Source organism: Plectropomus leopardus, chromosome 5 (genome assembly GCF_026936395.1).
Source record: "Plectropomus leopardus strain MGB_pleo_1.0 chromosome 5, ASM2693639v1, whole genome shotgun sequence".
Lineage (NCBI taxonomy): Eukaryota > Metazoa > Chordata > Actinopteri > Perciformes > Serranidae > Plectropomus > Plectropomus leopardus.
Window position 1 is genome coordinate 29204148 of NC_142180.1, and position 24265 is coordinate 29228412.

Below are 24265 nucleotides of genomic sequence, written 5' to 3' on the forward strand. Positions count from 1 at the left end.
AATATTAACTGTTATATAGTAAACAAGTTTTTGGATGTTTTTTAACAAAATATTTAAATTGAATGTGTCAAATTCACAAAAGTTTTTTTTTAAATGTTTGTTTCAAACAGAAAGAAAAAAATATATTAAATTGGGGCTTCTATTGAAAAAAATAGTATTTGCCCTGTAAATACTGCATGGCAAAACGTTGAAAATGAACTGTAAAAAGAAAACATATAAATTCACTGCAGTGAGTGACAATGGAAACATTTGCACATTTAACATAGACTTGAGAAATTAATGCATATTGTAACATTGGAAAATTATAAAAATGCAGCAGTTATATTGTTAGACTCATGTGTGCAAAGTTTCTCATATTTCTGATTTCAACTGTCAGTGGTAAATGCATGACAATACCAATCTCTTCAACACACACACACACACACACACACACACACACACACACACACACACACACACACACACACACACACACTTCACAAGCGATTACACAAAATACTCAAAGATTACATCCGCTGAAACCTGATGTCCTTTGCGGGTTTAAAGCCTGCACGTCAGCCTTTCAATTTTTTTTCTCTTTCCCTTGCATGGGTCAGAGGCTGTTGCTAGGCTACCAAACCCAGAATTCATAAGTTCAGAGAAAAGGTTTATATAGGCCATTGCAATTCAAGGTAAAATGATAATAGAAAATTGATAAGGCTGGAATATGGACTTTGGTGATATGGAATCAAATAGACCATGAGCCATAAATAGTCTCAGATCTGAATCAAAGTGTAATAATGGTGATAATAATCAGAATAATAACAATCATAATAATGATGATAACATAGTTTAAACCTAAATAAAATGTAAAGGCACATTTTTAAATAAAATCTAACACTGTCCTAAACATTAAAAGATAAAGGAAAATGTATTCCAGAAAGTACTCTGAATTAGGAATTCTGTAATTTTCTACGTAATTACAGAAGCATTTTTTGAAAAGTCAAGTCACTAAAAGTCCAAAAAGTACAATTATGTAACTGACAGTATGCTGTCATGGTTATTGTGCTCTGTAGAGACCAAAAATTACGCACTGATGGTGCAGAAACAATGTCCAATAGCGTGCGCGCGCGCACACACACACACACACACACACACACACACACACACACACACACACACACACACACACACACACACACACACACACACGTAAACACATGCAGACAAGGGCTCAGGTTTTGCTTTAACATTGGGATGAACACATTTTGAGTGTCAAACACAACAATTTCCTGCATTCTGGAGCACCATTGTGTCCCCATCTGCATCAGTTTGTGCTGTAAATGTCCTCGATATTGTCAAAACAAAAGTCCACTGTCATTTTTTATTATTGGGAGGGACACATGTTCTAAATATTGAGGGGGACGTGTCCCCTGTGTCCCCCCTGAAATCAACACCTATCCGTGCAGAGACACACATGTATAAAATGTACAAAAATGTGCACACACACTCATACACACAGCTGTGCAATCTAGTGTCCAAGTGTGACACGCGAGATAACATCTATAGGGTGGTAGCTTGGAAATGCAGCAGGGTTGTGGACCTAAAACAATGGCTCTGCCGTGTATAGGACAGTGTACAGGGCGGCTGCTTTGTTCCAACATCTTTGTCAACAAACACCACTCGAAACCTATGCAACAACCATTAAAAATATTCAGTGTTATCAATACAGTGCAGAGGAAGAGTGGTGGAGGAAAAGAGAGGGATGGGGGGACATACTGACATATCTACGCTTCAGCAGGAAAGCCTACAGACATGACAGGTTGGTTAGAAATGCACGGCGTGCATGCATAAACACATCCTGCGCTCTTATCTTCTCACCTCATTCCTTCAACATCATTTTAAACCCTTGTCATACCTCTTTTTTTTTGTTTGTTTATTAGCGCGTTAATTCCTCTCAGAATAAATCTGGCGAAACAATACAAATTCACATAGATGCACAAATGGGAGGAATCACTGTGCAAGACAATAGGAGGTGTAATGCAGCCTTATGGCAGGTGTTGGTAGACTAGACATAGACTAGACTGGGCTCCATCTGGTGTTGAGGGCCTCCTCCTGATGGTGGAGAGGGCCCAGACAGACACATATTAATGTGGGAAAAACACGACGTCTAGCCTGCCTCTCAGACTGCATTTCAATCTCAAAGGGCTCTCCCCATATCCTCCATTTATTACCCCTCAGCAATGCATTAATTTCTACTGGGTGAAGGCTGGGAGGGTGGTGCTGTTGGCGTGGCGGTTGGTGTGAGTCATAGCACAAAACGGCATTGTCGAATCAAATGGAGGTTGTATTATTAATGCTTTAGCGTAATATTGCAAATATGTCATAAAAGAGCAGAAGGGACGTGCAGTTGCAAAATTTTGGGCAGATTCTGCACACAGATATTCCTGACAATCACCAAATTGTTGCAACTACAAGGAGCTTATCAGCTAAAACAATACAACTTTTAAGTCTGTGTATTAAAAAATCTCAGTGGGACATAACTATTCACTGGCTGTTGCAACATAAAAATGGAGATGTGTATTCTCACTCCTGCAGTGTTGCCTTGATAAAAACCATTCATTTGCTCCACGCTCTATTAAACTACCAAAAGTATAACAGCACAGCTCACACCGATAGCCTGAAATGACCATTAATATCATAATTACAAGAGCACACAACTGAGGTTTACAACTCTGAATGCCACACATCACACACACCACATTCACAGTAAACACATACAGCAGTGTGGCAGCATATTGCCACAAAAGCGAGCATTTCCTTGCTAGCTCCCTCTCCACCTGCCCTGCTCTGTGACGCAGTAAGCTAAGGGCCCACTAACAGTAGCACCATTACACTGAGCTGCTACACACTCTCCACCGTGCACAGCCGAGCCACCACCACACAGAACAGCTACAGCTTTAGCCGCTAACACAGAATTGGCTTGTTTAAAATTCAACAGGCTCCACTTCAGAGTGCAACCTATCACTCAGGCAGAGCTGGAACCAGACAGGAGCTCCTCTCTGACTCGGATGGAGTGGGGAAAGAGGGAGATGATGTGCAGCCCAAACAGCATTATAAAGCAGGCCAGGTGGAAATCAGCCTGAACGACCCGGTCGACCCTGTCCTCCCCTAATACTGCATCCAAATATCTCTGCTCGGGCCTACTAGTGTACATCAGCACTGCTGGTGTGTGTGTGTGTGTGTGTGTGTTGACATCTTTGATAAGACAAAATACACATCAGCAAGCAACTTCTGGCAAAAAGCATGCTGTTTTAACCCTTTGAGAATAAACTACATCCATTACAACCTGCTTATCAGCTAAAACAGTGATGCATTTGTTCAAAAAAGGACACAAAGGTGTCTCCCTGGCGTCCCTCTGTCCTCTCCCTTTGCAGCAGTCTGAAACATCACTCTGTTCTGTCCTCTTTGTGCATGAAGCCTGAAGCTGCTGTTAATAAGCGCATCAATCAAGCTAAACCCAGGGATACAGGATGATCCCTTTGACAAACACCTACCGAATCACAATATTGTCTTCCTCTCCACCTCATAACCTGTGACACATTACTGTGACGACCTACTACACATCCTCCTGATCTTTTGCTGTACTGTACAGTATCACACACACTAAGCCCTGAGAATGCACCTGATAGTGGGATTATTTGTATCCAGCAGTGGCACAGTGTGGTGCAAAATGCATCAAACCTCTCTGACATGGCACAAAGCTCCCACCATCAACTTCTCAGAGACAGAATAAAGCAGCGTGCAACTGCAGAGGCAAACAAAGTGCATTAGCTTTGATTGTTAAAGCTCTTTTCCATATTACTACACAGACAGAACAGCAGCATGGGAATATGGGGGCTACTGGTGGAACACGTGACTCCCTGGAGTCGTCCAATCAGGTGATTTTCCAGCTACAAACCGTGTGCATCTCACCTCCTGGTTATCAGGACCCAACTAACTACCAATCAACACAAAAACATGCTCCTCATAAGCTGCTGTGTGACTAATAGGAAGGTAGAGAGAAAAAGCAGAAGCACATGCCGATTCGCCCTCCTCCTTCTCACCATCATCATCATCACTCTATGAATGGAGCCTGTCTCCGGCTGCTAACTACTGTCACTCCACGCATCCCCCGTGATATCAAACGCTATGAATCCGCTTTTTTTTTCTCTCTTTTTTTTTTTAAAGAGGCGGCGTTCTCCTCTTCACCGGTACACGTCCAAAGAAGCAGGAGGCGTTTCTCGGCGCGATGCACGGACGCCGCCGCGGGCTTCCAGTCCTCTGTGCAGGCTGCATCCATCCATCCGCTCCGGCAGCAGCAGCAGTACACCTCCGTCGCCTCCTCCATCGGTCCCGGTTCCGGCGTCCCTCCGCCGTGACGACTGCAGAATTAGTTTATACATTCGGTTCTCTAGCTTTATGATATTACATAAACTCATACAGCTAGATAACCAAAGAGAAAAACTAACCCACGTCTCTTAAAGGGGCCGCCGCCGCCGCCACCGGAGCTGCTTGTGTTGTGGTCACATGGAGCCATTGCATTCCGCCTGCATGCGTACGCCTCTCTCTCTCTCTCTCTCTCTCTCTTCTTCTGCTCTCCCCGTCTCTCTATCTCTAACACACACACAAAACTGCGCGCATGCACAAAGCAGGTTATAGGTAATATCCTGTTTTATTACCGCTTTACGCATAATGCGTAATTTTATTTTTTTTAAAAATGCCCTCAGATTGCTTTGTAATAGCTCAGAGCTGATTGGAAGTGACCAAAACCTCCATAACCATGTCAGCAGGATACAAAGTGTATCCGTTTCAATAAAACTAACCTCTTTTACTACACTATGAGGTGATTCACGTTTTATTTCTTTAAAAAAAAGAGCAGTGTTGAACTTCATCCTCTGAGCCTGACGAGCATCTGCAGGGTGAAGTCATCCAGCTGCAGGAGAAGGATGACACACTCACCTGTCATCCATCAACAGGCGTAACAGGAAGCCTCCACGCCACTAATAACCTTAATACAGCACACATTTACCCACTAACTCCACCATATCATGTCCACTTTGAGCTCCTGGTGATAGCACAACTCACACTCACATAAGAGACACTGTTACTTCCACTGTCTCCCTAAAAGATCACACTACAGGCACTCACAAACAACCATCTTATTGTTGTTTTAAATGCCAGCTCACATCGACCCATTCTCAGACCATAGACCATAGTTTCCGTGTTGAGTGAATTAATCCATGAATTGTTTGGAAGCATGACAAACTGCCAAAAGAGGCCCATATAGCGCACAGTAGAGGGGCGCTCCCAGCTAAATGTCAACAGCATGATCCAGTGGAACAAGTTCAGCCTCACTGGATGTTGGATTAGTTGATGACATGTTGAAGTGGGACAAACTAGCCTTTATAATCCTTTGTAATCACCAAAACATGATTATGACGCAACGTAAGTATCTTTGAGACAGCTCTGATGCTAAGCGTTTAAATCTAAATTTGAAAAAAATGCAGATAACATAAATATTCGAATAAAACTGGGATGTGACATATATATAAACATGTCAAATATCTGTTGGCACGAGTCATCCTAATATGATGCTGGCATGCAACTCACATGATATTAAAGGCTAAAGCAAATAAAAGCAGGTAATTGAAACTATTTTACCTTGAATAAATTGTTCTTAAATGTTGCTGAAGCTGCGTTTTTATTAAACAGCCTCTCCTGGTGACACATGTCATTTGACTCAAGAGTAAACACACAGCATACTCACACATTCAGTCTATTTGGAACGGTAGTTTCCATAATCGGACAGTCACGAAGGCTTCGTTATTAAATGAAACAAAATTATTAAAATCCAACAGCTTTAATGCGGCTGAGATTTTCTTCTCCTGGTAAGGAGCCTTCCTCCCCGGTTCTCTACAACCGTGATGCTCCATGTCTCCGACCATGTGGGGATGCCGGCACATATGCGAAGACAAAGCCCATTTTACGCACAACACCACCCTCGGTGTATGTGCAAGTGAATCCGTGGAGGAATAATCGAGGTATAACGTCCATTCCGGGCTGTCAAAAAAGCTGCAGCAGGGCCCGAGGAAGAGAAAATGAGAGTGAGGACGGAGAAAGCGCCTCGGCTATCAGAGTGTCAGATGTGGGGGCGCAGGAGGCGGAGGGCCGCCCGGGGGGCCTCGGGGTCAGACTGCCAGGGGAGACGCGCGGTGTCCACAGAATTAGGCATGCTCATTGGCACACACACACACACACACACACACACACACACACACACACACACACACACACACACACACACACACACACACACGGGTGAGCGCCAGAGATGAGGGGTGGACATAACGGACAGTCAGAGAAAACACAAGGTAGAGATAGATGCCGAGTTGACATCATGATTCTGGCCTTAAAATAACTTATCCAACATCATAAACAGCCACCGCGTGCGTAAAAGGTTGTTATGTCTAAAAATAGGGACCAATGCCCCCTCCAAAACCCACTGAGGGGTTCTCCAGGGCGCCTCAAACAAAGTCAGGAATCATTTCACATGTCTGTGATCCACTATACATCATGCAACGTGTTTCATTCATCACCAAAACTGTACAGTGCACACACTAAGAGCATTCAAATCAATAATAACCACAATAGCTTTGTCCTGAATAGAGAGTACAACGGTGTGCAACAACAGCACAGTCACCTGACTGGATGATAGGCCCTGGGCAATACATCAGACAACTGGCCATGCTTAAGGACTGGTTGACAATAAACCATCCGTCTTTCAGCCACACCCTGTCTGTGTAAATAAGGACACAAAGTTTGTCCCCGTAAAGAAACACTGAGCAAGCAGTGAGTCACGTGGACTGAGCTGGATGCAGGTTACAGGACAAACACTTCAGTGCTAAATGTTCAGAGGAAGAATTATAATTTACGGTTATTATTATCAAAAACCTAAAGCATCTGACTTTTCTTTTACGAAGAAAACAAAAAATATATTGTTGGGGTTTTTTTTATATTTTTTTATTGTCCTTATTTGCTTAAAGGAGCCTTAAAAAACGCGCAAAATGTAAGTGTTAATGAGAAATTTCCGCGAGTCTTAAAGACAAAATGCAGACTAAAGCATTACTATACGCTTTACATAATTTGGACCACATCACAGCCACAGCTACTGTATTAACAGAAGCCTGTGATGACAGCGTGTCTTCTTCAGCTTATGAATGTTAAATAGAGCCCCATACAGTTTCCAGTGTACGCTAGAATTTTACTCGAAACTAAACATTTTATTTAACACTATAGATGGCACAGTTCCACCCGAAATTTAAATTAATGAGCTTATTATATATTTTCACAGTAGTTACAGTGTGTGTGTGTGTGTGTGTGTGTGTGTGTGTGTGTGTGTGTGTGTGTGTGTGTGTGTGTGTGTGTGTGTGTGTGTGTGTGCGTGACCTGTTTCTAATTTGAATTTTAAGCAGCCAGTTTTCTGTTGGCCTGCGAAAAAAGCTGTCCGTTTTATGCAGAGGACATATTCTAAGAATACTTCTTAGATTATAAATGGCTCAAATGGCTTCCTCGTGCTTTAGGCTACAGGCTCTCGCGATAGCAGATGTGCAAGAAATATATTTTTTAACATTTTCAAAATAAGAACCCCATTAACTCATTAAATCCATCATTACCAAGGCTTCGTGCCGTCAACCTTGTTTGAGAAACTAAAAATACAGTACAGAAATGTACTCTTTTTTCAAATATCTCAATTTCCACTAAATTCCATAACTACTGTAAATAAGACAGTAATCATGATGCATTTTCTATGAAATACTGGTTTGCAAAAAATAGAAATAATTATTAAAAATATTCTGTATATTAAAATGTGTTTAGAATTTAATAATTTAGAATTAAAAGAAAAGTAAAAGTGTGTGTGTGTGTGTGTGTGTGTGTGTGTGTGTGTGTGTGTGTGTGTGTGGTGTGTGTGTGTGTGTGCACGTGTGAGTGGGCGCGTTCTGTGATTTTTTTTGCTCTGTCTCTATACTAAAAACATGATCATACTGTAGGCTGCATTAATACTGATTGACTCTCAGCTCTGCCTTTCATCAGCCTCACGTGAATTCATCTGAACACGCCCCCTGACTGCGTCACGTCCTGTTAGACATACAGTACAGTAAGGTGTGTGTGCAGTAACACCAACATCTAACACTGGCTTTGAGTTTTCTATTCTATTCTATTCTATTCTATTCTACTCTAGTCAATATGTAATATGTGCACCGTATCCTACTTGTTCACATTTTAAAACGATGATAATAATTATAATAATAATAAATATAATAATAATCAATCAGTCATCCAATAATTATTTCACCTGCCATACTGTCTTTTGTGCTATTTGCTAAACGCCGGATTCAGACCAGAGAACATCAGCGAGGAAATAAATGATTCTTTCTTTTTCTTTTGTTTCTGTCACAGCAAAACTTCAAATTAAAATCTAAAACAACAAAGACGATAATGCAATGATTAAAATATGCTTGATAAAAATAATTATGCTTGTGTTTAAATGTATTAAAACGGTTGCAGAGACTGTAAAGAAAACTGAAGACACTCGCATTCAGCACCTCCAGTGAAAAGTACAGTCTCTGTCCTTGGTGCTGAAACGAATGAAATTAATTCACGGCGCTGTTTGGAAATCGGGGGGTGAAAAGAAAAAAAAACGTAATAGCCTATAAATTAGGGTTGCTTAAGCAAAGCTACTGGGGGCTAGTAAAATGAAATAAAATACGTTTAGAAATTAAACCGGAGTAACCGTAAAAAAAACGTAGACAAACAATTTTCATATTCTGATCGAGATCTCATTATTCAACAGTTTAGCCCTACATAAAACCGTACAGTTCACCTACAGGACGTTTTCTTTATGATATTATTGTGTTTGAATAAAATTAAGAAATGAATCACACTGCGAATGATGATCTAAATCTGTCAACAGGCTCCAAGAAGCAAAAACATTTATGATTTTGTTTTCTTTATTCTATTAGTGGCATATTGGCCAAAATAAGCACGATTTAACTCTAAAATTATCTCCAAATTTAAAATTTTATATCAGTCGAATTTTACATCTAATGATATCAGTTATGTAAATAGTAGTTATGTTTATAGCAAAACGGTGTGTGCTCAAATTATTCCAAGTTAAATTATAATACAAACAGCTTAATCGCTTTAAAACGAACATAGCGTCACTGTTGCAAGTTTGATTTTATTAAGCATGAGGAATTATGTATTTTAAATAGAAATGTGTATAAATAAGGCTAATAGTCCAGTGCTGGAAATTCAGTTTACAGTAGGCCTACACCTGTTGCTCTGCAAAGAAAGAAAGAAAGAAAGAAAGAAAGAAAGAAAGAAGGAAAGAAAGAATAAAGTGCATCTTTTAATCATTTTAAAAATGTTATATACTTCGATTTATTTTGCTAATAAATAATTTTTTAAAGACAACACACTAACACATTTCTATTTTTTTAAATATTACCAATATATATCATTTTAAAAATATATATTTGGCATTTAATTTGGCATAACTATTAACTTTGGAGAAAAATATCACTTCTCCATAAAAAAGTAAATCCAGCAAAAATAATCCCAGTAAGTGTCTTCTCTCTCTTTTTAGACCAAATCTGGTAAAATAAACTTCAACACTAAACACCTCAAACCAAATAAAAGTGACTTTCTGAGTTAAAAGAATTTAAGGACGCTGTATTGTAGATAAACTGCAAAGCCCTGATTAATTAATTTCACACTGTAGCCCCGGAGAAGATTTTCCCACAAACAAGTGACCAAAAAAAAAAAAAAAAAAAAAAAAAAAAGAAAGAAAGAAAAGAAAAGAAAAGAAAAGAAAAGAAAAATCGCCCAAAGAAAGAAAGAAAAAAAGTCAACATCAAGTTCAACAACGTGCTGGTGCTCATTAGCATCACAATGCTGTCTGGGAGCACACAAGTCTTCTTAACAAGAGGCTCTGGCGTCAAGTCCCTCCACCTCCCAGCCAAGGGGACATTTTCCCAGGCTCTGCTAACAATCACACAACTGTTTGCTTTATAAACGCCAGCTCTGGGGCCACTCAGCCCGCCTCATCACCGCTCAATGGATGCTCCCGCCGCTAATATGGGACGGGGCAGCCTGCTGCCATTCAGCACTTTGGGGGTTTATATGTGAAAGTGCAATTTTAATTTTAAAAGTTTTACTTTAAAAATGTCAACCTCACTGTGATGTTATATTATTATTTTTGCACTTATTTTATTTTAAGTTACTAAGATTTTTATCATTATATTATAGCAAATAGCCAAGCATCCATTTTTCGAGCCTAACATAATAAATGTACAAATAAAACATTTAAAAATCATACTTACAAGTCATTAACTTTGAATAAATCCTCCGGTTCAAGTCCATTCAGAATTTAAGTTTCTATCTCTCAAGTGCAGCCAAACTATAAGAGTCCAGGGAGAAACCCAAACGTTGCCTTCACTGCCTCAGAATCAATGACTTCATCCAACATATAGAATTTTCTTTTTCAAAAACTGACATTACTTTTGCTTCAGTGACCAAAAACAAGCTGCCAGCATCCTGCTCCCGCATCCCAACATCTCCTCACCAGCCGCGGATGACAGTGTGCGCGGAGCTGCTGCGTCGCTGGTCCCCTCCTCTCTCTCTCTCTCTCTCTTTCTCTCTACCTTTCTCTCTCTCTCTCTCTCTCTCTCACTCTCACACACACATACATACACACACACACCGGCTGTTAAGGACGACGTGCACAGAAACCCAAACGCATTTCGCACCGCTAATGCATTGACCATTGTGATCTGGTGTCCATTGTCCTGTTTTGAATGACGCCTCTCCCTCTTTAGTTGCACCCGGCATCGTTTTTGGCAGCATTTGATGAGTGACGTGCGGCTCGCGGCAGCAGCCTCCGTGGTTGTGCACGTCGGTGTAGGAAGGGGTGGAGATAAAAGGCACCGCTGAGGACCTTTAGGAGACAGCACATCCCAAATTTTGGGGGATTTGTCGGGTGGAGGGAAGGATGCATTAAAAAGCTCGACGCCACGTGATGTTAAAGCACATTATAGGCAGAGGGTGTTATCACACGTGTGCCACAGCAGACTCTTCATCCCCAGCTCACTCCATCCATCCTCCTCCTGAGTCCTCACAGTCAGCTGCACACTGAGGTCCTGATTACACCGGGCAGAGTCAGAGAGGCAGTTTTGGGCAGTGAGTCAGGCACGAGAGAGACCTCGACTCTGATCTCCAAACCTGCACCTTGCCTGACTGAAGCACCTGAGTCAACAGCTTGGAGGAAGACAGAGCCAGCGCGAGCCTTTAACAAGCAAAAACGATGTAAACGCTGCAGTGTCCTCGCGTTCCTAAGCAGGCTGCAGGGGGGAAAATGCGTAAAATAGACACGATTTGTGAGAGATGGGGGACGAATGAGCGCAGCACGCAGCAGCGGAGTGTGTGATGCTGTTGCCGCAGCCTCAGCAGCGCCAGGAGAAGCAGATGCTTCCCGGAGCTCCTGTGGGTCACGTTGCTTTACGTGGTGTGACGCCTCCATTTCTCGCTGCGCGTAACGAAGCGCACGGAGAACATTTATGTGCCAAACGTCAACCCGACACAGTTTAAACTACTGCATTAAGCCAGTAAAACCAGAACTAAAGACTTCACATATACACAGAGGAGAGTCAAGGCTGCGTGCAACGAAAGTAGCCACTGGAATGAACGTAACTGTTTACGCGCTGACGTCAGGAGCAGGGATAGGTTATTCCAAATATGTTTTCCAATGCGCCACGCTAGTTGGTGAGGTCTCAACATTACTGATCTGTGTTATAGGTCCTCTTGACTACCGCTGCCATTGCTGCATTTATAAGATTTTTTTTTGTTTTGGTAATATTTTTATTAAAAATCTGTCTCTAGAGTGTGTAAGTTAGACCTGTGTGTGTGTGTGTGTGTGTGTGTGTGTGTGTGTGTCTCCAGCTGCAAATTTAGCAGAGGTCAGAATTTAGTTAAAACTGGACCATGATTTTAAAAAAAAAAACTAAAAAAGGCTATCTAACACTATTCGTTATCACTGGAAAGTCAAAAAGCTGTTTTGGTGCTAATGGTTTTTTAAAATAAACACAAATCTAAAGTCAAATGAACCCTAATTTAGCATCAACGATTAAAAAGGTCACATTATGCCTTTATTTTACTTTAAAAAAAAACAAACTTTTATGGCAACCTAAGAATCCGTTATTATTATTATTATTATTATTATTATTATTATTATTATTATTATTATTATTATTATTATTATAAACACAACAATTTTAGGCCTATATATTCTCCGCGATTGTTAGACTCCAATCTGACACATTAAACTAGATTAAGGTTATAGTTTCCCTTTCATTGAATTTCTCACGACAATAAAAAAAGAAATTTCTGTGCAGATTTGTCGTTAGTTATTTCTTGTATCTACAGACCTACATTTGGGCTTTAGCTATCTTTCATTTCATTGAACTCTGTTGACTAAGCCATAAAAGCGTGTGATGAGCCAAAGATTTAAATGACCAACCAAATGTTATTTGAGCTCTAAATATATTAAAATAATCAACAGATTCCTGTTACACGGCCATATTCATGAAAGGCTCTATAAGGATGGTGAATTCAAACAGAGTTGATGAGCTGGGCCGGAAAAAGTTTTCTAAAATTTTGCACTAAGCACATCATGGGAAGTAAAAGCAAACATATAATCTGTCATCTAGAACTCCACATTGCAGAAAACTAAAGTGATAATTAAACATCTCCGTGAACATAAAGAGTATTCGAGTGAAACAGTGACACCTATTGGCTGAACTGCAGCACTGAGGCTCAGGCCTGTGTGAGGGCTCACTGGCCTAAATCTGCAGCACGTTGAAAACTGCACAAAACAGCTTAAATGCTCAGAACATCAATGTCTTAAAAAGTGCACTCTAAATTTGTGCAGTCGAAAATATATATTACAACTAAAGATTGTAGATAAAGTGATCGCGTGTCTGATGCAGGGAGTGTCAGGCCTTTTCTAAATGGTCTTTTCAAATTAAAAGAAATGCTGATGAAATCAGAAAATGATAAAACGATCATAATACGAAGGTAGTGAAGACTATAAAGATGAGTATTTAAGCCTCATTAAGGTTCCTACATGAACGGATAGTATCGAAGAATAACCCGGTATACAGGCCCACGTGATGATGCTGAATAGAAGAAGAAATCACTATAATTTTACAATTATGCTGAAAAACAAATGTGATTCATCTAGAAATAACGACGGACATAAACAATGTGTGAGAGTTTACAACAGTGTTATTTAGATATCAACATAGGCTGTTATTTAAACAACAGGCTATAGGTGACTGAATCTCTCATATATAATATGTGGAACAATATAATGGTATGTTTTAGATTTATCAAAACAGGGAAGGACTTTTTGGTGCATTTTATTTGTTTGTGTTTTTAAGGCTTCAGCAGGTGAACGTCCATGAAAAATAAAGATAGCAAAGATAAAGACGCTGGATACATTTTTCAAAGGCTCTGAACCGTTAACGTTCATAAAGATTTTGTGTTTTCGTTTGAAGGGGAAATTGTGCCGATATGATTTTAGATTTTTATAATCATGTTTCCAGCTAATCCTGTGGTTTGATTCTTAGTAACTGAAAAGAAATATTCATTCTTATCCTTATCATTTGAGGGTTGTTTTTTTGCCAATTAATAGGCTATATAATTCTACAGGTCTGTGCGTTTCTTGAACTAATAGCCTAATTATTTAAATACATGTTGGGTTTATGGCGGACATGAACAAAAATAATTACATTTATGTTGTAAAAGAATTTTAGCAGCAAAAGACAAATATGCTGACCATTCTTTCTTTAGTTTTCAGCGGAAATTACACAAAGCGTGCGCCAGAAATGCATTTTAAAATATAAAGTGCATTAGAAATAATACTTTTATGTATTATATTTTTGTCTTTAAAGACAGTAAAGCGCACAGATGAGGCAAATACACGTTGCCAACTAAACGATCAAAGCTAATTCGCGCAAATGGACATTTACGGAATAAAGAGAACTGTAGCTCCTTAACTTCTCAATTTTTATTAGGCTATATTATTATTTTCTTGTTTTGCTATAATTTTGTTTTGTTTTTGTTTGTTTGGACCTGTCCCTTTTTAAAGACCTTCAAAAAATGTAAAAGCAGTTATCTATTACATAAATTAATGGATTTATTTATTAATGAATGATAATATAAAATAAATAATTTAATTTAGTGATTTATTAAGTGTCATTGAGCTATATGAATAATGTTTGGTGTATTTATTGGCATTTTCACTGATATGGCACAATATTTCCTAAAATATCAATTAGCTTTTCTAAAGGAACTGCAATCTGATTATCATGTATATTTCCATGAGAACAGACAGTTCCAATCATTTTGTTCAAACATAATTCACATCTTTTCATAGCCTATGTATTTGAATGTTTTAGTTATCACTGTAACACACACACACACACACACACACACACACACACACACACACACACACACACACACACACAAACACAGAGAGAGAGAGAGAGAGGCAGAAAAATGCAAATCCCAGCTCAACTGCTTCCACCTTAAATTCATTCATTCCTGTCAGATTTCTATGACTGTCATGTCGTCATGCGTGACCACTCCGGGCCTTGTTGGGTTCAATTGATAATAACTGACCAATTCAAGTGGCCACTTCTGGGAATTGTAATGGCCGCTCTTCAAAGCAGCTTGACCTGACACAGGGACATCAGGGGGTCAGAGGTCACACATGAAGACCAGCAGGGAGCAAATATTTGTCCTTCCCTCTGTCATGACCCCAAATTAGCACCTAATCGCAGTTAATTGTGATAAGTTGTTATTTTGTGATAATGGAGGTTGCTCATACTGCTGGGCATTTCAAAGGATTTTAAAACCTCCCAAACAAATGTTGGGAAACATTAACAATTTTGATCTTTTAGTAAAATTCATCTTACGCATATTATCCAGCTGCAGTATCATTTTATCACATATAAATCCTTGTGAGGACTAAACATTGCAAAGAGGTGCATTTTTGTCAGCAGAAAAATGCCCCCCATGATTTGAACTGCATTACAAGAACAGCAGGTGCTTATACTGGAGCTCTCTATGATTTTAATTGAATTTCTTGGTGCTATTTATGCAACTGGAGCAACATTATCTGCCCGTATGCTTATAAAAATGTAAAGCCCTATTGGGTTCCTTAGTCAAATAGTGCTGTTTCATTTTGCTCACCATCTTTCTCACGCCACTGAAGTCCTTTCTGTATTTTTGTAGCTGTTTATGTTTTGTTGTTGTCTCTGCTGACTGTTTCTGTTAATATCTTGTACTATAATGAGATTTTGTGCCGCTAAACAAGAACCTGCTAAAAAGCAGTTTTTAAGTCAAGTCAGTTCTAAGTACAACACACCTTTGGTTAATTCATTTGCTGCATAAATAAAACGAATAAATGAAATGAAATCTGCTCCAGACACAACAGCATGAATGGAGACACTTTCATTGAGAATAAAACTGCATTTCTCACACTACAAAAAAATGTATCAAAATGGTAAGACAACTTGCAAAAAATGCATTTTTTTTAAAGCTCATATAATACCTCAATTGTCATTTTGCAATTATAAACCAGTTCCCAAAAAACTAATGAAGGAGTTACAATTCTCAAACAGGTGAGTATGGAAAATCTCATATTGTCAGCTTGCCAGTAACGTATGAAGCATGTTCAATGATCAAATACACTGTAGATACACTCAGCAGAAATGATCAATTGGCCTAATGCAAAGGCTTTCAGGGCAGCAGCGCATAAGGAATCAGGTAAACCTCTCCTGGTAGCCTATAAAACCGTCAAATCATAAAAGACATAAAAAATGCTAAACCATGCAGCAAATTTTTTTTTTTACACGTTAAGGCCTGCAGGCAAGAAGCAAGAAACAAACTGCAGGTGCCATGTGAACATCATCATTCCCACATCAATAAGCCTCATATTCATGAACAGAGAGCAAAAATTATAGATAAAAGGAATTTACAAAAAATTGCATAAATCTGAGTTACTCCTGAATATCAATTCCAGCATAATTTAAAATCACAAAAAAAACCAAACATTTTTTTTTAAATGAATAAAATAAAATGAATCTAAAACACTGTTTCAACTAAAGATAACATCAACTTACATTGCAGCAGCTTCTGATGCTCAGAGTTTGTGAGTGTGAGAGAGAGATGTTGGCTCATTCCCCGCCATGTGCAAACAGACTGGTGTTCTTGCTGCTTTCCTGGTTTAATTGGGAACAGGCTGAAGTTTATGCTAATGAGCGCTGACATCAGTCTTAACAGCCTCCACTCCATAAAGGAGAGGAGCAAAGGGCCAAAGTCGCGCCTCTTTTCCCAGGCAATTCCGCCGGTCAAGTTCAAGCGCAGCGCCGCGATTGTCATTCAAAACAGGTTAATGCACAGCGCAAATTCATTGGGGGAGGTGCTCCACTGTAGGCCTGCAAACTCATTTACACATATAGCTTATTAATTATTATTATGTCCATGCATCGGTTCTCAAGGAGACATATTTACACTTGAAGTGCTTTTTTATTTTTCAGAAAAAATATTTCAACACAAAATGAGAAAATTATGTGCTCATGTGTATTATATTATGTTAAGATTGTCCACGAAAAATACTAATAGGCTATCTAGAGCAAAAAGAGATTTGACTACTAATAAATAGATTCATATAAGCATTTATATATTTTTAGAATTTGGATAATGTTTTAAAATATTAAAAATGCAATTAAAACTATTTCTATGCAATGGCATTTTTACTTTAATTAAAATGTGTTTTGTAAAATTCAGCACTGGTAAGCAGCTTTTTATAAATGGACACTGTTGTCAAAAGTCCTTCCCATGCTTGTCAGATTGACAAAACATGAGCTTTTTTCATGAAGAATGAGGATAAGTCCAGTAAAAAAAAATAAAAAAATAAAAGTCATTATTCCATACATTTCATTAGCATGAAAAATATACAGTATATATATATATGTATTTATGACAGAGGATTTAGTTTGAGAAGAAAATAGGTTTGAGATTCTTAAGATCAAAGATAGCCTTAATAAGTAGAGGTTTGTATAAAGGGGCTGCAAGTCAGTGTCAGAGAAATGTCTAATATTTTGTTCATTTAAGCTGTGTAAACATATTTTCATCTGACACAGAGGGGGAAAGGATATATTGTAAAATTAAGCCTATGGCAATTCTTTAGGTGCCAATGACACTTGTGCATGCCTTTGTGTGCATGTACATTGCCCATCTGTGCATGCTGGATCATCCCTGGGATCATCTATGCTCCAAACACTCAGTGAAATAGAATTAGCAGCATACATTTGCGTAATTACAGTATAAGCGTGCAACGATTCATGTCGTCCAAATCCAGAATCTGTGTGAGGACGAGCCAGAGTGACGGCTTAACACATCACAGCAGCAGAGCCAGGCCCAGCTAATTCTCCTCTGTTTGGACCCGGAGAACAGACGAGACAGATACAGTGAGTGAGTATGCAGATATGAAGCCTGTATGCAGATATAGGCTTCATTTGTGTGGAGAGTGTGTGAGTGTGCAACATTAACAATCATATTTCATAAATGCACAGTTTTACTGTGATGCAGGCTATTACAGAGGAAGGAGTGTCTGCAGCTGTGACATCACACAAGATGGCTTTTTAAAAATAACAACTACGGGAATAACTCAAGATATATATCTTTTTTGCAGTTTTGTAGTTTGTTTTTTTTTTTTACATTGAAGACAATTTCAAACACATGGAAATCAGGGTTGGGCAATATATCAGTCAAAATCATGACTCTAGACAATATTTTAGATTTTGTGTCGTCTTTTCCTAGTTTCAAAAGCTGCATTACAATAGGTGATGTAATTCTTAACTTCTGCCAGATTATTTTAGCTGTTCTTTAATCTGCCTTTACGCATTTAGTCATTATATCCACATTACTAATGATTACTGATCAAAAATCTCATTGTGTAAATATTTTGTAAAAGCACTAATATTATAATGATATCGATGTTGCGATTTTTGGTCAGACATATTGTGAAATTTGATATTTTTTTCCAAATTGCCCAGCCCTTATGGAAATGATACAAAAATGATGGCTGAATTTCATGTAGTTGCTTCAGATGAAGAGTCCTGGTATTATGCACATTGACTCAATGTCACTTTCAAGAATAGAGGCAATGTTAATGAGCAGAGTCTAAAAATGCTGCAAAAAAGGGGGTCTGTATGAAACTAAGCTGTGTCTTATTTTGGCTTTAAGTACAAAGATGAGACTTCAACACTATTGCTTTTGCTGCAAGTTTAAACCAACAAAATATACACAATATGTAAAGTTCTTATAGAGCGCCCCTGAAATGAGTCCTAAAAGACCTGGAATTGAGTGAGCCTTTGAGCACTCCCGCCTCCCTTGTCTTGAAGTCAACGGGTTTTTGGTGCCTGAAATAGTGTCTGTGATTAACGCAAGCTTAAGAGACTTTCATGTTTTGTTCTACGATAGAAAATATACAGTAAATACCCAACACTGTAAACATAAACTATTTGTTTTAGCATAAAAGCTAATGTCCGGGTTGCTTTACATTTTTTAAGACTGAATTTGAGAGGACACGTTGAATCATTACAAAATTAACTCAACTTGTTTTCTCAAATTCAGTCAACTTAAAATTTTAAGGCAGCCTGGACACTAACTTTTTATGTTAGAACATACAGTTTATTTTTACAGTGCACTTGTGAACTTTAAAGCTTTTATGTGTGTTAAAAAAGGTGATTTCTAACAAGCAGCCAAATGAGACTAAAGACCGTCTGCGTGCCGAACCGTGCTGAACACGATTTTACGGCCTCGTTGTGGTGAAGATGTTAAGTCATGCGACCGTAGTGTAGTTTGTTTATAGTCTAACATTTGCTTTTTACTTCTGGCAATTGTACTGATGCTTGGAAAATCATAAAAGTGGTGTTCATTTGTGAAGATTATCTTGCTGAACAAAAGTACCATATACATTTGTTCACCACAGACCGTATTTTATACATAATCTAGAATCTGATGGAGTTCCCCAGGCTTTTTGACGAGGGAACTAGGGCAACGTTAGCTTCAGGGTTGACCTACAGAAAAATGTCATCCCCGGAGTACTCTATTACCAGGGTTCCCACACATTTTCATGGATAAAATTTCAAAACTTTTCCATGACTTTGAAAGAACCCATGACACTATTTTTCCTTGCCCTACCTGCCCAGAATTATAATTTTAGCCAGCAGGCATACATGGAGGGACAGAGAGAATGCTGGGAAAAAAATGTAGAAACATACGTGATGGTAAACAAGCGTCGCACATCGAAGCATACTAGTGCTACATTATGTCAACAGCTACAAAAAATAAATACATTTGCCATTATGTTACATGACGTGGTCATGTAAAAGAAGATCATCCACTGATAATTATTGTAAACATTTAATTTTTCTGAAACCTTCAATGGTTTTCTTTGATTCCATGACTTTTCCAGTCATTGAAAACGTGATTGAGAAATTCCATGACTTTTCCAGGTTTTTTCATAACTGTGGGAACCCTGTATTACTGTAATCAGCAAGACATCAATTTGCTTGCAACATGACACATGCTGCAGGCTTGAATAGAGAGACATAAACGTCTGTCTGGCGCTGTTATTTATGGTCGTGATATCTGGTTTGATTTTGTACAGCACAGACGTTAACGTGAAGGGTAGAATATTACCAGTGATTCACCTTTACAGTCTCTTTTTCTCTCCTCTTTATGATATTCTGTGTCTGGTAATTAACAGTCATGAGTTTGGCTACTAAATAAATCCCTGTGACAAAGCAGATCTGGCTCTCTATAGCTGGTTCCCACAGCTATCCCCCCACACTGCAGCAGTTATAAGAGACAAAAAGGAAAAGAGCGGGGAAAATGAAGGGAGACGGGAGAGGGGGGAAAACACAGTGGTGGTGGGAGTTTCCTTTGACGGGGCACCATTGCAACATTTGCATATATTCAAATCAGCCGATGAATACCATGCATGGGGGCAAACAAAGACGAGCCAATGGGAGGGCTGCATCCCTGCTGCGGGCTCCGGAGCAGCCGCCGGTATCCCAGCAGCACCCTGGGAGAGACACAGGGAAGTGGTGTGGGAACCGAGAGGCCCCCCGAGCTGAGCCGAGGGAGGGGAGCCACTTGTAGCCCGTGGTGAATTAGCATTTTATTTGTGTCCATTTTCCTCAGTAATTTCTGCCCCTCCACTTCAGCACAGATGGCTAACATGGCAGAGGGATTAGCATTTGTGTCAAAGATGATCATTATGGAAGTGTTTTTCCACCCAGACAGAGACGTTTCTTCTCACAGCGTGACTGACAGTTCAATGCCAGAGATGTTGAGCAAATGTACAGAATATTTCACTTATTCCTGTGTATTTTTTTCTGCTTGAGACTGATGGCCAATGTGAAAAAATAGGGGAGACAAGGGACTGCTGTAACAATTTTCGCAATTTTCCCAATAAATGAAAATCATGTACACGGGAATAGTTAATTCAATATATTATAAGCTTCAGTGTGTAACTTCTGAAACAGTGCATTTAAGTGGTTTTATGAAATATGTAGGCTTACAGGTTGCAAAGTTGATTTATATATGGTCACGGTTGTAGGGATGGTTGTAGGGATGGTTGTAACAACATGTCTGAAATGTACACAAATAATTATTCTAATACTAAATACTACTAAACTATTCAATAATTATATTTAAAACAACTTAGTGTGCTAGTTCATGTAGCATGTTACGTCATGTACTGTGATATATGTCACATGATGTTATATTACATTAGTAACGGTCTAAACCTAAGCATGGACTTTTGCTGCCTAAACTAAAATAAAATTAATAATAATAAACAAAATTGATAATTAATAATAATAACTAAAACTAATAACAACAGCAACATGAACAATAATAATAAATAAACCCAATAATACAATAATATGAAAGAAAATGAAAGAATAATAATACCTAAACACGGACTGTTCAGTGTGGTATTTTATATTTTCAAGACTGTATTCATGTAGCAAACAGAAGCTGTAGATTTCCTGTGAAAATGGAAATGTATTTTGAAAAGACACAATGTATTGAGCGCAAATTGATACACCTGCTCTGAGCATCCAAAACTGACACAAGAGGGTACCTATAGCACATCATATTCTGACGTGTACAAAGCAGTAATATTTGATGAGTTGGGATGAGAACACGTCATTTTATCTCATGTGAACTAGCCTGACTGATGGTTTGACACTTTAGTGTTTTTATTTTTAGTTTATAAAAACACTGATTTTAATGATCAATAAAATGCCTTCCTAAGCATTTGATCTCAGGGCAATATCGAAAAAATACATCTGATAGAAAAATTATTTTTTTTCCTAAAAAAACAAAACAAAACAAAAAAAAACACTTTTGCTGTTGCGAGTTTCTCTTGTGGCTCTTCCTTGTAAGCAAAAAGAAAATCTAAATAAGCCTGAGTCAGTTTCATGACTCTGGCTTGTTTTTGATTGGAGGAATACAAAGAGTTACAGCCGTCCCGTGTTACAACTGTCCCTGGTCTCCCCTGTGTTAGATGATATTTCTTCAGTAAATGAAACAACACACGTCTCCTGATGTTGCACTATCCACACCTGAAGACGTCATAAAATTCTTAAATGCTCTAATTCGTCAGATCAGTCCAAACAGACAGCGTAAATTTTATCTTCAGCAAGAGATGGAGAAACAAGCACCTTTATTTTTTTAAAGGTAATACTGTATGCAAAAGTGAATTCCTAATTAAAATTTGATCACTCCATTCCCCCTTGCTCAGAATGCCACAAACTAATTGCCTCGGGGTATCGGCTGGAGTTGGATCAGCAATACGCAAAAGGATCAAACCACCACATGGAGTTTGATATTGAGCCGAACAACTAATTTTGTGTGATTTATGTTTACAGATGCCTGCCCACTGGTGCATACATGCCCACCAGAGAAGCTGTTGCTTCATCGCACAAAGCTCCATTTGATCAGATTCACAGCCCTCATTGAAATGTCATGCTCTTGTGCGCAAATTCACGGGGCAAAGGATCAGACACATCTTCAGCAGAAGGGGTGCCACCAATTAGAAGAAAAATAGGAATTCAATCAACTTCTGCGGACCACCCAAATAACATGGACGCACATGCTAAACACAGATTTGAATGTGGTGAATGGTTTGGGGTAAAAAGATCTTTTGGAGGGCGTGCTGCTGGAAACACTCGGCACTGTTGGAGGCACATGGGCCTCCGCTTTACAGAGGATGAGCTGACATTATAATGCATGTACAGGCCAGTGTGTGCGTGTGTGTGTGTGTGTGTGTGTGTGTGTAGACAACCATTCCCATCCTGAGTGACCAAGCATACCACACACGGAGGATGCATCAGTGCACCCGTAGCTGTCGTCCTTGCACCACAATACTCCCCAAACACCTCATGGGTTATGATAATCTGGAGCTCAGAGATCGTACAACATAATACAGCAACAAATTACAGAGATACACACTTTGTCTGCAGGTTTTAAGATAACAACATAAAGCTCTTTTTTTTATTTTTATCCATCTGAATGGAAAAATAATACTTTACTTCATGATTACATCAAAATCCAACCTCCCTGGTGTCTGGTGTGTTTTAATGCCAACACAGAGAGTAACAGGAGCATATCTGAGAAGTTAAGCTTCAACATTTGCATAATGTTTGTTTTCATCCAATGAAATGTTAAGATACACGATGGTGGAAGCATGAAACATGGAGATTATCATTAGGAGGATCTCACAGAGGTGTTCAGGGGTACTGAGGAAGAACAAGGAACTAAAGCGGATAACATTTTACATTTTAATTAGAGATGAGGAGTAGGAGCACGTTGGTTAAATTAAATCTGCTCTGCTGGATACATTAACAGTCTACATATACATTATTTTTCCATGTTTTATTTATTTGAAAGATAGTATGTCTTAACTTTTAAATTTGCTCAGTAATTTTCCGAAAAAAAAAGAAATGTATGTTCAACTGTAATATTGTGGAAAAATTGTGATTTTAAGTAATATTTCAAATGTTTTAACAATATCTTCATAACATTTTTTTCAGTATTACAACCAGGCGATGAAAATATTGTTCCATATGGCAGCTGCCTTTATACAAATTGATAATACTGTAATATTGAGCTGAGAACAGCCGATGAGAGTAAGATTTTAGATGTTCTTGTTGGTTGTGTTCATTTGTTAGGCATTTAAAAACATTTTAACAAAGTGTTTAAACTTTTTACTGAATTTTATTTTTTTAAATGTTGCAGGGAACATGCTGTATATGATGTTGAAATGTTCAGTTTTGATTAAACCTTTGCTAAAGGCATTAAATAAAGTTTTGTGTTGGAGTTTGTTTTATTACAAAATTTGACAGAAATATTTTCATTATTATTGTAAATGCACATTGGCTCAAAATATCGGTTACCAGTCTCATTAAATACTAAAAATCTGTATCGGCATCGGCCCTGAAAAGTCAATATCGGTCAACCTCCCCCATGTTCACTGCAGGAGTATTATCACACTAAGGCCAATTCCAATCACATTTTGTTTTTCATTAATAGAAGCATCATACCTTAATAAAAATATATGCATATTTACACAGACAGCACAAGGACACTACTGTCTTTTACTGCCTTATCTTTAAATAATGTTCAGTTGTTGAATCATTTTATCAAACCATCTGAAAAATGGCGCTTTATTTGCAATACAGAAATAAAAAAAACTTCAGTTATTTTTTAAGCACTGGGTAGGGAGTTACATCTTTTGATTTGGCTTAGGAGAGTAACTTTCAACTTTAAATAGTTGTATGCTGTATTTGTATAAAACACCCTCAGAACCCAAAATCACACAACTCATCATGGCCACAAACTGTGAAATATGGTTGTTTATGTTGGAGGGAGGGTCATGCATTTTCTCTTAGTCACTTGGGAGGGCTCAAGGAAAAATATACCACAGCCACACCCCTACATAAATAAAGTACAGCCCCTAATGGGTCCTTGGACTGAAAAAAACATTAAAGAAACCTAAAGATCAATACTGTTAATACTGTCAATCCAGAGCATGACA

General features: G+C 38.5%; 1 long non-coding RNA gene across 2 annotated transcripts in view; it reads right to left on the reverse strand.

Annotated features, from left to right (window-relative positions):
* Positions 1-11723, reverse strand: part of LOC148189593 (uncharacterized) — a 51173-nt gene extending 39450 nt beyond the window's left edge. The window contains exon 1 of one of the 2 annotated variants that reach the window (XR_015776655.1): positions 10404-11723. This is a non-coding gene — a long non-coding RNA (uncharacterized LOC148189593). The remainder of the gene's footprint in view (positions 1-10403) is intronic. The other variant, XR_015776654.1, reaches the window with a different exon arrangement.
* Between the last annotated feature and the right edge of the window lie 12542 nt (positions 11724-24265).